This window comes from Alligator sinensis, unplaced genomic scaffold (assembly GCF_000455745.1).
Source record: "Alligator sinensis unplaced genomic scaffold, ASM45574v1 scaffold1027_1, whole genome shotgun sequence".
In the NCBI taxonomy this organism is placed as follows: Eukaryota; Metazoa; Chordata; order Crocodylia; family Alligatoridae; genus Alligator; species Alligator sinensis.
The window spans coordinates 256,013-266,880 of record NW_005843209.1 but is presented as its reverse complement, the minus strand read 5'-3'; the positions used below and the strand labels follow the sequence as shown (position 1 = coordinate 266,880).

The following is a 10,868-nucleotide window of genomic DNA, read 5'->3' as shown; positions in this document are numbered from 1 at the left end:
AGCTCCTCCAGCTGGCGCACCAAAGACCCCAGTAGGGAACAGACTTCACAAGGGGAGATGGCCATGCTCCCAGGCCCCAGAGCCTGAAAAAGCGACAGGCAGTCCCCGCAGCTGAGAGCCAGGGACTTCATCTGCGTGCAGCCTGGAACCCTTGACTCCACCTGGGAGGAGGCCTCTGAGGAATCGGGGGGGGGGGCTGCAGACCCCAAGGGGACCTGAGGGGTGAGGCACATGCCCATCCATGTCATGCCACTGGTGGGCTGGCTACAGCTGGGACTGGCTTCCTTAGGGCAGAAGCGCACAGGCAGGGCCTCGGCCCCTTCCGCTCGCCCTCCTGTATGAACTCCATGCTAACTCACGCACTGGGCAGACCAGCGCGCCTGTTTGCACAGCCTGTTCGCATGGCTCCCTGGAGAGCTGGGCAAAGTAAGGGCCAGGGCGAGGTGAGACCCCCCTCAGCTCCAGCTTAGCCACCTCCCTGTGGCTAGGCTCGGGCTAGTCCCTCCCACCATGGGCCCCGCTTACCTCTGGCTGCTGCTGGGGGTCAGTGGGGGCGCTCCATGGCAGTTGGGGGTCACTGACTACGTTTTGTTTTATGAGTCTGAATAAGAGATGTACATTTAACTATAATGACTACAGAATTAACATTACAATAGCCTTTGACAATTTTTTGCTTAGTTTATTTTTAAACTTTATATATAATTTAGCAAATAAGTGTACTTTCCAGTAGTTATCTTTGTTTTTTTGCTAGCCCCTCATCTATATTAGTACAGCTTCTAGTTTCTCTTTAACTGGAGATAAATGTGTTGTGTTATATATGAAGATGTGCCATGCTATCTTCACCCTCTTTCTTAAAATCCTAGATCCTCCCATGTAGACGCACACACATGCATATACAGATCTGTGCCTGGCATTCCATTCATGAAATATACAGGGTCTGGCTGAGGTAAAGGAGGGTCTGGCCTTAGTTTTGCAGACCACTTGGGGAAGGGAGGAGCCTGAGGTGCTACATTCACCCAGAAGTCTGAGACAAATATGCAGGGGAATGTGGGGAACATCTTACCAAACAACTTATTTATGTATTTATATCTTGATCCATCACCTTCTTGTGTGTAAAAGGATGCATGTGGTTGTTGCCACAATGAAGTCAGTCATGCTGTATATGGGTACTGTAGTGCAAGCACAAGGAGTTTCAGGATTAGAGCTGCAATGACTGTTCCCTGATTAGGATGTGACTCCAGGGTGCACTCTGAGGATCCAGTCTATACCTTCAAGCAGGGCTCTGCCACAAACAGTGAGCTAGTGATGTGTCTGCAGGAGTGCAGCACAAAGGTGCAGCCCTGGGGGAAGTCAGACAAAGTCTGTAAGTCATCTGGGGCCCTCAGGATTCCGGACTGATTGTAAGCCAGGTCAACCCCATAATTGCTTTAAGTATGATGAGCTCTGCCTGGGATACCTGGGTCTGCAGCTGCCCAGAATCTGCAGCATGTACTACCCTGGAGACTCTAGGTATATGATACACATTCATAGCATAGACTCATGTAGAACACCTTAAACTCTCTCACCCCCTTGTGGGATCATTTGGGTCCCATGTGCTGGCATTGATGTGTTCAAGGGCCAGGTCAGGGAGTGGTGGGAGGTCAGGAACCTTTCTAAGGAGTATGTTGAAAGGAATATGCTGACAAGTGAGAATCAAGACGTTTTTAACTGTCCCCAAAGCCTCATCATTCCTCTGCTGCCAAACCAACTCTTTGTTGGTGATGGGCTGCAAAATGTCTGAAATCCAGCCCAGTGCCTTGGGAACTTTTGTGATCATCACTGCTGCGTGATACATCAAACTACACAAGAAGAAAGAACATACATTAAGCCTGTGTGAGTAGGCAGCTATTCGATCTGGATTTGGATTCAGCTGCTTTGGATGCCAGGGATCTGATCCAGAGCTCCAGACTGGGTTCCTGCTTCAATCCGGCCGAAGCGGCACCGAAGCTTCAGAGCCGCCTCAGAGATTCGGCCATAGGGTATAATGGGGAATCAATGAAATATCTATAACATTGTTGTTTTGTCTGATTTGGATGAAACTTGCAGAGATGGTAGCCACTGCTGAGAGCATGAAGCCTGCCAAGAAAGCTGGCGGAGATGTTAGCCACTGCTGAGAGCATGAAGCCTGCCCAGCTTCAAGAAGATCGGTTTAGGGGTTTGGGGGGAACTACACCCCACATTCTTGAAAGCAAAACTCATATCATGTGTATGTGTTACACCACATGGGGGTGAAAACTGCAGGGGTGGTAGTCCTTGATGAAGCCACAAAGTCTGCCAAGTTTCAAGAAGATCGGTGCAGGGGCTTGGGGGGAACTGCACCTCAAGCTGCTGACAGGCACAACTCGTGACATAGATGACCCTCTGTGTGTTAAAGTGAAGCGGGCTGAAAACTGCAGGGGTGGTAGTCCTTGATGAAGCCACAAAGTCTGCCAAGTTTCAAGAAGATCGGTGCAGGGGCTTGGGGGGGACTGCACCTCAAGCTGCGGACAAGCAAAACTTGTGACATGGGTGACACTGTGTGTGTTGAGCCGCAGCAGCATGAAAGCGGCAGGCCTGATAGCCCCTGCTGTGGCCACAGGTCCACCACAATCCGCTGGCTGGAGAACTGGCTCTGTGGTCAGACCCAGAGGGTGGTGGTAGACGGAAGTCAATTGTCATCGTGCCCTGTGACCAGTGGGGTCCCTCAAGGCTCTGTCCTTGGACCCATATTGTTCAACATCTTCATTAATGATGTGGATATTGGAGTCAGAAGTGGACTGGCCAAGTTTGCCAATGACACCAAACACTGGGGTAAAGCATCCACACCTGAGGACAGGAGGGTGATCCAGGCTGACCTTGACAGGCTCAGGAAATAGGCAGATGAGAACCTAATGATGTTTAACACCGACAAATGCAAGGTTCTCCACCTTGGGAGGAAAAACCTGCAGCATCCTTATAGGCTCAGCAGTGCTATGCTGATTAGCACTACAGATGAAAGGGACTTGGGGGTCATGATTGACCACAAGATGAACGTGAGCCTTCAGTGTGATGCTGCGGCTAGTAAAGTGAGCAAAATGCTGGCTTGCATCCATAGATGCTTCTCAAGCAAATCCCGGGACGTCATTGTCCCCTTGTACTCGGCCTTGGTGAGGCCGCAGCTGGAGTGCTGCATCCAGTTTTGGACTCCACAATTCAAAAAGGATGTGAAGAAGCTTGAGAGAGTCCAGAGAAGAGCCACATGCATGATCAGAGGTCAGGAAAACAGACTTTACGATGACAGGCTGAGAGCTATGGGGCTCTTTAGCCTGGAAAAGCGCAGGCTCAGGGGTGATCTGGTGGCCACCTATAAGTTTATCAGGGATGTTCATCAGAATCGGGGGGGGAATGATTGTTCACCAGAGTGCCCCAAGGGATGACAAGGTCGAATGGTTATAAACTCCTGCAAGATCATTTCAGGCTGGACATAAGGAAGAATTTCTTCACTGTCCAAGCCCCCAAGGTATGGAATAGCCTGCCACCAGAGGTGGTTCAATCACCTACACTGAACGCCTTCAAGTGAAAATTGGATGCTTATCTTGCTGGGATCCTATGACCCCAGCTGACTTCCTGCCCCTTGGGCACGGGGCTGAACTCGATGATCTTCCGAGGTCCCTTCCAGCCCTAATGTCTATGAAAAAGTCTATGAAAAATCTGAGTTAAGGCTTTCAGCTACACCTAATAAACAATCTGCAAAGATATAAAATAGAAGAGGAACATTACCATGAATGGCTAACAAACAGCAAAATTGCATACTAAAGGGTAGTTGGAACAGTGAAACATCAAGACCATTAAAAAGGATTGAGGGTCTATAAACACCTGTGGAGTATGTAGACAACCACAGACCCTCTGGATCATGGTGTACATGTAAGAGGTCTAGTCACCAAGACCTTCCATGCATACTAGGGTTGTGTGATGCTTCGGTCCCTGATTCGATTCAGTGGAGATTTGGCCCAATTCGGTGACCGAACCTCCAAATCCAAATTGAATCAGAAGACCCTTTAATCTCTCCGAATCAAACTGGAACCTTCCGAATCAATTCGGAAAGATTCGGAAATAGAGACAGTTTTAAATATTATTTTTACATACCTCTAGGTAGCAGAGGCTCATGACTGCTGTAATGCTGGTGCACATGGAGTGTCCCACAGGAGAGCAGGGGGCTCCCCAGCGTGCTCAGCAGCAGACCTGGAAGTGGACCAGAAGCACTTCTGGTCTACTTCTAGGTCTGCCAGGGAGTGTGCTGGGCCCCTCCTCCCCCCCTCAGCTCGGTGACTGGTGCCTCCTGGATCTGAGGGGAGCACCTGGGGTCCCCCTGCAGCTGATCGCCAAGCCAGGGAGGCATGTGGGGGAGGGTGGGCAGCGCACTCCCCAGCAGACCCGTAAGTGGACCAGAAGTACTTCCGGTCCACTTCCAGGTTCGCCGCTGAGCACGTGGAGGGTCCCACCCCACTTCTGTGGGATGCTTCATGTGGCCCAGCACTGCAGCATTCACAAGCTGTGCTGATACCTTGAGGTATGTAGAAAAAATTTTTAAAGCTGTGTCTATGGCCAAATTGCTGATCCTCCAAATCAGCATCAACTCTTCAGATTCGGATTCAGCCGAATTGAATCAGGGACAGTGATACAAATCAACAAATTGAATCACTGTCCCTGATTCGGGTCGATTCCGAATATGAATCGAATAGGGCCCGATTTGCACACCCCTAATGCACACACCTAGGCAACAGTATGGAGGAGTGGAGGCTGCCCATCCCCACTTTAGACCACTGAGACAGAATCCAAAGGTCAAACCAAGTGCAGATGTTCAGTGCCTCAATGGTTGTAGCTTCTGCCAGAAAGCAACAGATAAGAACTCCTGTTAATTGCCTAACACCCACATTTCTGTCAGAGTGATGTCCCTTAGCCTTTCTCCAACCAAAGAGTACCCACAAGGAAGTAAGGGCTAGGGATCTGAAGTGTCCTATACTCACCTTACTGTGGAGGTTGCAACATATGGTCTTTTTCAGAAGCTACCCCACCATGAGTAGCCTCACCACATTGCCCCCAGGTCCTCCAGTCAGATGCAGTTTATGGTCATACCCAAAACCTGTGGAGTAGAGAGAGATTAACAGTGATTAGGGAGATAATACTGAACCATGAAGTCAACGGACTCTTAGCATTATCTGAATAAAAATGCTACTGTCCCTCCCAGGCAGTTGGTTTTAGAGTTCGGGTGGAGCAGGATTCAAAGAGAATGGTGCAACTGCACCACTGCACCCCAGCTCTATCTGCCCCTGTGTGTGTTTGTGCATGTATGTGTGTGAAGAGGAGGGGGTGGGGTGGGGAAAGAGAGAGAAAGAGAGGGAAACTGAAATTGGATTACTCTTTAGTGCTGCAGCCCACAGATTACATGAGCCTTAAACACATTCTCCTTTAGTCCAAGTTACTGAGTCCTTTCTTTTGGCCCTGAGTTCCCTCCTGGACCCATAAGAAGATCCTTAATTCTACTCCCAAGGGTATCCCTAAAGCCAGGGTGCTCATAGCAAGTGGAATAAACAGCAACAGAAAAGTATCCCCAGAATCCTCCAAATGCTCACTCATCTCCTGGGTGTGTACACCAGGGACTGTGTAATTCTTAAACTTGTGGCTGAACTTAAACCTGAACCAAGGGTGGTAGCAGCAAAATGGCACTGTGTTACTTGCTGCATCTTCCCTAATTCTGAGCTGTTCTGAGCTGAATTAAAACCAAGTCAGAAGCTCCCCCATTGTTGTTATCATCAATATTTAGGTTAATATCCCACCCTATCCAGAAAGGCTCAGGGCAGCTTACAATAAATGAAAACCCCTTCCCCCAGATAAGAAACAACAGTAGATGCTCCAAACAACACCCCCAAACCTGAACCCTCCCCAACATGCCCATTCTTTTATCACTCATAACAGCAAACCCTCCGACCAACCCCAACTTCCATTTGCATCCAGGCATAAGAAACTTATTTCCACCACTCCCCTGCCCACCCACTCCCCTGCCTCATACCCAGGAGAATTCCCTCCCTTCTTCCACTATGTCCCTCCCAAGCCCATACCCCTCTCTCCTACACAGAAGTGGCTATCCCAAAAACTGCATAACTTCTCCTCTTACCCCCAACACACAACATTAAGTGAATGTGTGAAGAAGAAAGAGCCATAGCAGGAAGGTAACAAAAAAACCCTCTGTCCCTGCTGAAAGGCCACACCAAAAGGGCCCTTAAACATTACCCTTCAGTAGCACCCTAAGGCAGGGCCTAAACCAGGGAGGCTTGCAGGACCTGTAGGGCCTGCAGGCTCTGCAGGGCCTGCAAGATGGGCAGATCCTTCTTTGTCAATTCAGGTGGCCAAGATGGTGCCTGGCCCAGGCCTCTGCTCCAATGTACAGGGTAGAAATAGTCTGCCCTTGGTTTGTGATGGGGTATTCTTCAGTTTGCTCTTGTCTAGAGACATTTCAGAGACAAATGAATCCTGAGACCACATCGAGACCCAATTTCACTGGAAAATGCAAATATCCCATCTTCCACCTTTTGTCCTGAACCACTTAGCTCCTATTTCTGTACTTAACCAGGCCTTTAGCAGCTTTGCTCCTATCAAGAGTTCTTAACGTACTTTTACTACCCAACAATGTTGTCAGCCTGCCTTGCATTTAAAAATCCTTAGCAACTGCCAGTTCATAATGCTCCAGAGGGATTTAATGGTCTGTTCTGTCATGTTTGGGTAATGTCAGATTCTGATTCCAGATCACCTTCGCATCAAAGAGAATGGCTTCAGATCAGCCTCTTTGATACCAACCCAGAATCTATATACATTATGTGGTCTTGTAGCAGAATTAGGGCTGATCAAAACCAATCCTGCACCTTGAGGGAATTTACATTTATAGGCATCTTGCTAGTCAAAAAATCCATTCTGTTTTGTAACAGAGAGGCACTGCTCTCAAAGACTGCATATGGAGCCTGATATGGGTATTGATATGCATAGGCTTGGTCCAGTATTCAGATCAGATGCAGCTATTCCTCTAGAGAATTAATACATTCAGAATTGTGTTTCCTTTTGATTCTCTCTCATTTTTCTCCTCCTTCTCTCTGGCTACACAGCCCTTCCTTCCACTGCTGCTCCCAGGAAGAATGTCAGGGTTTACCAACATTCAATAAAAGATATTCTCTACCCTGAAAACTTTAGACCATGATTCAAACACAAAGATACAACACAATTATTCAGTAGAGAGAGGGGAGGTGACTGATAAAAAAGGAAGACACGTGTGAAGGAGAAGAAACATTTGGGTACCTGAAGGATAGATAACCAAAGATAATGCAAATATGTCCAGAGAGCTAATACAGTCTTTGTATCATTGATCAAGAGGCAAACGGCTCTTTGCAAACCTTTTACACTGATACAGTCTTTCCTCCTTGAGATCATCAGCTGAAACATGCTAGAAATACTTATGAATACATGTGCACAAACACACAACACATCACATGCATCTTCAAAAGACAACTCAATGGGCAGCTAAACTAAGGAGAAAGCAGCAGTGCAGGAATGGTTGAAAAGGAGAGATAGAGACTGGTTTGGAAGACCTAACTATCTGCAAGTACTTGGAAAGGGAGGTTGAGATCAGCATAAAACAGAGATTATGTTTTGGTACAGAGCCTCCTGAGGTTTTCCCATTTCACTCCACACACACACACACACACACACACATCCAGCACTTTCTCTATACCATGCTGTCACCCTTTCCCTAAGGGTTCATGTCAAACTCCATTTCCCCACCACTGTCCCTCCTCAGACAATGGAACACAGAGCTACCAGGCAGGAGCCCTAGTTCCCCATGAGCAAAGCCAGCTGTGCTGCCCTTTGAATGTTTCTCATCCTTGTTAGGGAAATGTAATTGTGCAGTGCAATGACTCCAATCACCAGGAGGACAGATCTTATCTTTCTAATAAGCTGGGATTCATTCCTGCCCAAGGGCAAGGCAAAGGGGACATATTAATGCCAAGACAGAGAATGTACTTAAAATACTAGTACTCCCAATAAGGGAGACAGATTGCTTTTGTACACAAACACACGCAAGCGCACACAAATAGTTTCTAGGAAGACAGTGATGCTGAGGGCCAGTAAGAGGCTCTCTTGTACCTGTTCTGTGCCAGCACTTATACCACTTACTTGCTCAGGGCCATGAGGCCCTTCCAGACACTCAGGAATTGTACATACAGTTCCCATAAGCTAAGACTCATGGAGATGTGGGAGCCTGAGCCTTTCTTTACCCTGCACAACTTGGCATAATCAAGATGAAACTCTACTGCTGCCTCTACCTTGATGTAGCAGAAGGCAGTCAAGATTGGATGGAACTACTCTGTCACTTAAAGCAGAAGTACTTATTTTACCTCACTGAAAATAAACAAGACCTACCCAAGGGGCTACATCCCTACAGCTCCTTTGACTGCAGGGAACAGGGCAGCCTGGCTAATTTAGAACAAAAGTCCTATTTCAGATGCCCTCTTTAGAACTCTGGGATATGGCCTTGAAATGTGGGGCCACCCTGGAAAATTCAGGTTACTTGGTGTTTTTAGGCGAGGTGTCTCAGCAAAATACTTCACAAAGGGTCTGGTTCAATGACCCAGTTTTGCCACATCCCCTCCTGCAGTCTAGTTTCCTTCAGTCTGATTCCATTTGACAAGACCGCTCAGCAGGGCTGGGCCTGATGCTGCTTTTTCAATTAGTGAGAGGAGAGGTGCTAGTAATTTTGAAGTACCCATCCTTTGGCCTCCCTCCCCAACATGGAGCCAGACAGATTCAGACCTCAAGTGCTCCAAATGCCCAGAAGCATGTTTTTTGCTTAGGCCGATATGCCCTGAGAGGTCATCTGACTATCTGAGTAATAAAGACACCAGAGTCCGTGGCTCATTCAAAATGCAACTGCTGCTCCCTGATCACCACTTTGTCAAGTAGCCTGGCTGTTTTCTGCATGCCCTGTTTGGTGGCTGAACTGGGAAGAAGGGGCAGGGGCATGGTGCAAGAGGTCTTTGCAAAAGAGAAGAGGCAAAACCAGGCCCTCCTAATGTGGGGCAGAAGGGGTTCTGCTGGTGAGAGAAGATGATCCAGCCCCACCCACTGTTGTCACTGGGTCAGTCTCATTTGCTCCAAAACCCCTCAGCCTTGTACTGGTTGTTGTTTGTCCCCTTCCTCTGCTCCAGACACAAGTGTGTCCTTGGAGGTAATTAACATCAGGGCCAGGGTATGCCTCCTCCCAACCAAGCCCTCAGAGGAGAAAAGAAAGCTTTCAGGGGATAGGAGCTGGTCTCAGCCCACTCCCTCCTCTCCTCTCCCTTTTCCTATCCTCTCCAAGCCAGGTGGGATGCGTGCAACTGCCTCCTACCTACAGCAACACAAGGGAGGCAATGCACACATCTCTTTTCTCCCCTGCCAGGCACCCCAACATCAATCAGAGCCCAGAGCAAATGGGAACAGCAACAACACATCTACAGCACAGCAGAGAAAAAAGCCCAGGCAGGCCTCCAGCTGGGAGCTGCCAGCATTGAGTTAGCAATACATTGCCCCCCATGAGAACTATTGACTGAAATAATCCCCCTCACGGGCAGAGCTGAATGGAAAGGAAAGTGTTGTCCATTCTAGCAGGAATTAAAACAGCAGCAGCCAGATTCCCAAGGCACCATTCACCTGTTTTCATTTCACCCCCACTAAATTAGCCCCTGCTTTGCTAGTTGCATTTGCTCACTGTTCCTTACTAGTTCATGACTTACTGAACAGCTGTCTGCACTCAGTGTCAGCAACCCAGGGATTCAGTTGTTCGCCATCACTACTGAATCAATACCTCAGCATGGTGTTGGGGGATGCTGGGCTGCAGCACTAACCCTACTTTGGCCTCAGACACGCCATCATTCAAAATCTGAAGTCAGCCATGCCTGATGTGAATTGACATTCCTTTTCTGGTCTCTCACTTCTTGCCTAAAATGGTTACATGCAGGACTGAACATGAAGAACCCCAGTGCCTATGGCTATGGGAAAGGCTGGTTTGGAAATATTTTCAGGCCCACAGGAAAAAGATGGCAAATGCAACACACGAGACACCTGCTTCTGGCAAAATCTGTGGCCCAGTTTGGCAGATCCAATCTGTTCAGAAAGACCTACATTTTGAGACAGAGAACTGAGGATAGAATAAACACTAACACCCCCCACCACACATGGGAAAGAGAAGCCCTTGGGTGTGAAAGGGGCAGAGCCAACCCCCTCCTAGCGTGGTCCAGGGGACTTTGGCAATGACAGCCAGAGCCAGGTCCCCTTCCACCATTGGCAGTGGGAGCAATAGGTTATAGCACCACATTCCACCAGAAAGAGTCCAACTGACCTAATTCCAACCCATGGTCAGGCTATTAACCCAGCTTTTACCCTTTAGCAACCAGTACCTGTAGTGTGGGAAGAGCTAAGTCCAAAATGCCTTTAAGGAAAAGAAACCACTGGAATGGGTTTTCCCTTTTGTGTCGGACTTACCGATTCAGCCCAGCATGTCCTGCACTTGAAAAATCTTCATTTTGATTGGTGGAGCCCATCCACCATTCAGGTAAGGACTGGGAGGAGCCAACCCTGCCCTGCCTGGAGAGGGGGAGGGGCAAGAAGCCTCCCAGACCTGATTGAAGCCTGCATTTTGCAGGTCCAGCAAGACTTCAGGGGCAGAGCCTCTGAAGAGAATAAAAGGAGCCGTGTGCCCAGCATATGTCAGACGCATCAGGGGATGACAAAGGAAAAAGGGGCTAGGAAGAGCTGGGGAAGAGCTGCCCAGCAGATGAAACAGT

At 48.4% G+C, this 10,868-nt stretch overlaps 1 long non-coding RNA gene across 2 annotated transcripts; it reads right to left on the bottom strand.

The window, feature by feature from the left end:
* Nucleotides 1-534: 534 nt before the first annotated feature.
* Nucleotides 535-10,553, bottom strand: LOC102385403. Of its 2 annotated transcripts, none has more exons than XR_325402.1 (3): nt 10,482-10,553; nt 5,025-5,140; nt 535-601 (listed from the first exon to the last, which is right to left on the bottom strand). It is a non-coding gene; the product is annotated as an uncharacterized LOC102385403 (long non-coding RNA). The 2 variants fall into 2 exon arrangements; XR_325401.1 differs by lacking the exon at nt 10,482-10,553 and adding an exon at nt 6,289-6,323.
* Nucleotides 10,554-10,868: the final 315 nt, after the last annotated feature.